This window comes from Cygnus olor, chromosome 5 (assembly GCF_009769625.2).
Source record: "Cygnus olor isolate bCygOlo1 chromosome 5, bCygOlo1.pri.v2, whole genome shotgun sequence".
In the NCBI taxonomy this organism is placed as follows: domain Eukaryota; kingdom Metazoa; phylum Chordata; class Aves; order Anseriformes; family Anatidae; genus Cygnus; species Cygnus olor.
Window position 1 is genome coordinate 49,920,820 of NC_049173.1, and position 5,833 is coordinate 49,926,652.

General features: G+C 44.8%; 1 long non-coding RNA gene across 1 annotated transcript; it reads right to left on the reverse strand.

Moving 5' to 3' along the window:
• Nucleotides 1-700: 700 nt before the first annotated feature.
• On the reverse strand, nucleotides 701-5,610 carry LOC121070748. The gene is made up of 3 exons (XR_005820184.1): nucleotides 5,576-5,610; nucleotides 5,053-5,212; nucleotides 701-4,911 (listed from the first exon to the last, which is right to left on the reverse strand). It is a non-coding gene; the product is annotated as an uncharacterized LOC121070748 (long non-coding RNA).
• Nucleotides 5,611-5,833: the final 223 nt, after the last annotated feature.

Below are 5,833 nucleotides of genomic sequence, written 5' to 3' on the forward strand. Positions count from 1 at the left end.
AGGAGGGGAGCCGAGCTCATAGGCCACCCCAGTCCCTTTGAAGACTTGGAGGGGTGAATTAGTCTGCATATAATGCAAAATTTACCAAATTTCTATACATCTGTTTCTAGCTTTAATTTCTAGAATAACTTGAAATTATATGGGAAGGTTGAGGGAGACAGTGGTTTTTATTATAGCCACTCAGGTAGTAAGATCAATGAAACTGGTGATGGGAAGGAGGGAGGAAAACCAGGTCCTGAATCTTTTAGATTGAATCTTCCCCTCTCTCCTTACAGGGTCACATTCAGTCATCGTTAGTTGGGTGTACTGCAGCATTTGGTGGGTTCGGTTGCTTCTTAATTATCTGCCTGTGATTTTTTTCTCTAAGCCTAATTCTTTAGCTTGAAATATGATAAATTTCAAAGAAAATAATGTTTTGAATCCAGAGTCAATCATCTCAACTTCTTCTAAATTAAAATTTGCCTAACATAAAAGACCACAATCTAGAAACTGCATATAAAAACCTGTAATTTGGACAAAGAGGCACCACAGTAGTCTTAGGGAGAGTTCCAATCTTTTTTACAGCTTTTTACTGTCTAGGACACCTGATAAAGCTGGAAGCAGCAAGTACATTAAATACAGCACAATGGCTTATACAGAAAAGCCCAGGGCTTCTGGTTTATTCATTTTATCAGTTTAAGCTGTATGATATTTCCTGTGATTGCTACAGCAGGTACCTAAAAACTCCACGGTTCCACGTTAGTCCTTCAGCATGAAAATCACAGTTTCCATTTTGTTCTTAGACCATGCTGTTTAAGCAGTGATGTATTGCTCAGATTTGGACTGAGTTATGGTTTGATTTGTCGTGGCCTGCATTGCACCGCTCGCAGAAATAGCGAACAGGGCTTTATCGGGGAAGCAGGTAACAGCCTCTGGAATGAATCACGAGCAGAGTAAAGCTGATGGGTCACTAACCCAAGAGCAGAAACAGCTTCCTTTGGGCATGGCTCGTTTAGGTGGTGGTGTCCCCAGGTGAGTAACAGGAGCAGTAGGAGAGGGGCCTGTTTTTCCTAGGACATGGGTATAACCCGATTGAGCAGGAAGGGTCACACGGATCCTTTTGCTTTTGGTCTTTGGATTCTCTGTTTCAACAGCTGTCCCTAACTGCAGTTGCATACCTCAAGCAAGGCAAGGCATTGAGGGATGGTCTCCCCTCTACTGGCTCTGTGGCATGAGTGATAACATGAGGAGAAACTGAGGCACAAAACCTCTGTGATGGTCACAGGACCCCAGCTGACAGCGAGGAGTAAAAAGTTGGGCTTTTGACTTGTTGGGTTGGTCCCTCCCTTCTCTGCACAAAGATGGCTCCAGTGATCTGCTCCCTTGTTTTCAGCATCAACACACGAGTTTATCATTAATGTTATTGCTCTTACCATAGGAGCGTGGAAACCCACTCATTATCTGGAGCTGCACAAGGACACAACAGAAAGACGACCGCTGCCTTGCGGAGCCCGTAGCCGGAGCTTTCCCAATGTCACAGGGCACTCAGCAGCCGCCACACAACTCTTGTCCAGGCTGCCTTGCTGTTGCTTCAGGCTCACCGTTTACACAATACCAGAGAGGAGAGTTTGGAAGGAAAAAGCTTTTAAAATGGAACTGTTTATACCCTCTGATTCAAACTTGGCAATATTCAGCTTGGCCACTGTTCGCTTCCAGTACTTCTGGCCTACAGATGATGTTGCCCAACTTTTTTTTAGGCATACAGATCTTAAATATCCCATTGTGCTATTGAGGTCTTCAGCGCAGGTACACGTATTTTTGCCTTCCTTCCAAAAAGAGCATTTCCCATTAATATTGCCGCTAAAAAACAAACAAACAAACAAAAACAAAAACACCTTCAGCTTGCAAACTGGCATGAAACAGAAATGCTGCAGTGGAGATTTTTGCCACATCTTTGTAGATATTATGAACTTAGCTTCTGAGACTGTTGATTTGAACTCCAATTAATTTCTGTAAAGACCACAAATCAAGTCCTGTCATAACCAGAGAGCATGGTGTGCTATCATTATTGCTGGAGTCTGAATGAACCTGTAAAGGGAGGTGATCAATCCCAGCATAATTGCCAGTGTCACCAATTAATTGTTCCTGAGCAGCCGAGGGCCTTTTACACTGGCAGTCTGTCAGTCTCAGAAATTGCAAGGTGATGCGGCAGCCCTCTGGTGGGATGAAAACACCCTTTCGAGCAAACGTAAATTGTTGGCAGCGGGCTTTGCTTTTAACGTGTTGCTGCACCGCTCTGATTTCGCCATGCAGGCAGAGGTTCCCTGAGCCTGAACCTTCCCAGCACAGCCAGGATCAGCCTCCACCCACTTCAGCCACGCGTTTAAGCAGGTACTTAGTGCTAAGCAGGTGCTTAACTCCTGGTGAATTCAAAATTAGTCGGATACTTAAGGGCTTAATTTAGAAATTACCCCAGTAAAACCCATCCTTGCTCAGGCCTTAATCACACATGTTGCAGGGGAAGGCAATCATGCAGGAGCAGCACCTGGGCTGCTAGAAGATTATCACAGTCTGTACTCTCCAATGAAAGAAAACATGGCATATTATTTATAGAAGGTTTTAAAATATTTTTATCACTGTTTAGAATGAGTGCTGGCCTGAGCACGTTAGTAACTGTGAAGTTAATTCCAGGTAATTGGAGTTAATTCCAGCACTGATCTCTGTGGGCCTCTGTGTCTCCACCTGTACAATGGAGCCACATAAGGGGCCGTCTGTGGAAGCAGTTTCACTGTAACCTGTTACTCTCTGTAAGCTCTTGGTTTGATTTGCATTTAGCCTTTTTCCTTCCTTCTATCTGCTGAACACAAATCATTCGTGCCCCAGGCTTACGGAGCCAAGGTCACTTTTTCATAACATGACTGTTTAAAAAAACTCAAATCATGTCATGTGGCATCAATTTAAACGCAGTTCCCAGCTAATTAGTCCGGTAAAGTATCTATATTTGCAAACAAAGAATAACTATGATATTATCCCAGTGGAGATCTGCAAAGGAATTTGGGGAATGCAAATGTTGATAATGGTAGTTCCTGTGCTATAGTTAGCCCGAGCGGCCAGACGGCTGCCCTGAAGCAGACCCCTCCGGGTGCCAAGAGCTGCACACAGGACAAAAGACACAGATCCCATTGCAGGGGGAGAGGCCGGATTCTGATGTCCCCGTCCTTTCTCAGTCAAAGTTATCACAGGATATTTCCCAAAGAAAGACCAGGAAGAATCCCAAGAATCTTAAATAGATGAAGACTGGCATGTTTAATTCCTTTTTCTGAGAGAAGGCTGTAACTCTTTCCCCCCGACCCCGTCTTTTTTAACCTGTGCCTGAGTTGCTAACTAACCAATTTTAGTTTGGCCTGGTTGTGCAGATATATTCCCAGTGGCATTCCTTACAACACAGATGCTTTGGGGTATCTTGAAGAACTGTCTGTTTTTAACACTTGCCATTCCTCTGTCTTGGAAAGGAAAAACAACCTTATTTCTCTTTAAAAACAAGCAAACCAAAACCCACCACTACTATGCCAACCCGATATCTACTGTTTTGGCTTTGTTTGCATGGAGCTTTTACTTCATAACACAGCTTTTTAAAAGCACAGAATAAGCTGCCTGTCCCAAATGACCAACAGTATGGTGTCACTTTGGTTAGGCTGTGTTTCAGGAAGCATGCAAACAGCCCGTCAGATTGAAGTATTATCAACATCAGCACTATTTTTAGTGGGCTTGGAGACTCTTGAGGGTGAAACAAGCTTTGTCATAGAAATGACATTTTTTAAAAGGCAAATTGTGAAGTGGTTTTGGTTCTTTTTGCTTTTTCTGGAGCCCGTGTCCTACAGAGCTCAGAGGCACTGGCTTTCAGCTCTGCTTGCTCTCTGAGCCCACCCAGCAGTTACTGGAAAGTCAAAGCTCTGGGATGGCTATCAATGAAGCAAGCGAGTGGCCCATCTTAATGACAAGGGTAGAAATGGGAAGAAGTATTGCTTGAAATAGACCCAGTAGCAAGCTTTCAGTATGGCTTAAACACTGCTGCTGCCATCGTGGCTGTACTCACTTGGCTTCTGCTCTTGTGGGCTGAATGTAGACATGAGCCTCTGCAAAAGGTTGTTTCCAGCTGCAGGCAGCCTAAGAGTCTCAGCCTGGTGCTCCTTAATCATCGATTGTGTTGGAATGAGAAAAAAACACTGTGTGCCCTTGCAGGATGCTCTGGGTCCTGAACTTGAAGTCCTGCGGCACTCTCTCCATCCTGCACTGATGCTCCCAGGCATCTCCTTCCCTCCTGTCCCGGCTCCGTAGATGACCCCAATAGGAGCTGACACCCTCCCGACGGCCACATCACTTCTGTTTAAGGCACCGGAAGCTGAACACTGGCTGGCAGTGCTAACCCTGTTCCCTCACGAACCCTTCAGTAAGGAAGTCTCCAGGCAAAACAAAGCAGTTCGAAGAGGCTCAGGATTCACCATGTCCGGTCTCCTTACAGACATTGCATCAGACAGCTTTCTGGAGACTTGATTTAATTACACAAATCTAAGGTGCTACTAATCGCTTGACACCTCTCTGGTCTTTATACATGAAATGGGACTCAAAGCAGGGAAATTGTTGGCGTGCATGAGAGCACATTTAGCATCCAATTTCCTCTGCTGGCTAGAAAGCAATACAAGATGGTGCTCCTCAGCATGAGCTGGAGCGAAGGTGCCACAGATACGTGCTACCATTGCTTCCTTCCCCTAGGGCAGTGTGATTTCTGGTAGAGCTTTCCACTGTGAAGTACTTTGCACAGAGAGGTGAACATGAGCTGAGGAAGAAATGAAGTGCTGTGAAAAAAATGCCCAAAGTGGCCAAGGCACTTCATTACCGCGGACTAGCAGAGCAGCTAGTCCTGTTTGTGCCCTGGCATGTAGGAGCGTAGAGGGGAGACAATAGCTGATGAACCTTTTAATTTTATTTTCAATGATAAATTTTATCTTATCTGGTAGAGCTGCAGACATTATTCTGAACCATCCAAATGCCAGATCTTTGTTTAAAACTTACCTGTTTGCTTTACCTCCCTAACAGCTGATGGCTCTCATAGGTCACAGAAATCATCTGCTGTGGTGATGCTCAGCCTGTGCCTCTAGTGTACCTCATGCAGGCTGGCAGTAGTGTCCTCACATCTGCTGTCAGTGAGGCAGGCAGAGCCCGTCACAGGAGGCTGCAGGGGAGAGCAATGCCAGGCAGAGGAGTCACGTTCGCCTCCGCTTCTGCTACAGCCAAAAAGGAAGAGAAACATGCTCCTTCCCCTCAGGCAGCTGGAGGGGAAAAGAAACCACAGAGGACCACAAAACCATCGCAGGACAACATCTGCCAAGGCTGTGCACTGCCTCTAGCAGGCAGGGACACAAGCAGATGAAGATAACGCTGTGTGGCAAATTCACATCAGTTGTTCTGTGGTTTGCTTTCACATGCAAGGAATTAGGTGGAATCCAATGCAAGATCAGAGCTGACAATTATATTTAAAAAAAAAAAAAAAGAAGAAGAAGAAAAAAAAAAAGCCCACAATGTCTTAGGGACATACCCTTGCTCATACTGCTCCCAGCCCTCACAGTGCTCTCCCTCTACCAAACAGGAATGAGTGCCTGAAAGCCACCTTTATGCAGCTGGGGCAGCTTTTCCCATCAGGCAAAGCTTTATTAAGCAGACCTCTTTTTTTTTTTTTTTTTTTTTTTTAGGCTGGGGTTTTGAGGGCCCTTTTTTTATCTAGTTACATCTTATGCAAAAAATACAATAAAATCCTGAGTTTTTATTTTTTCTTCTGAGACTTCTCAGTTTGTAA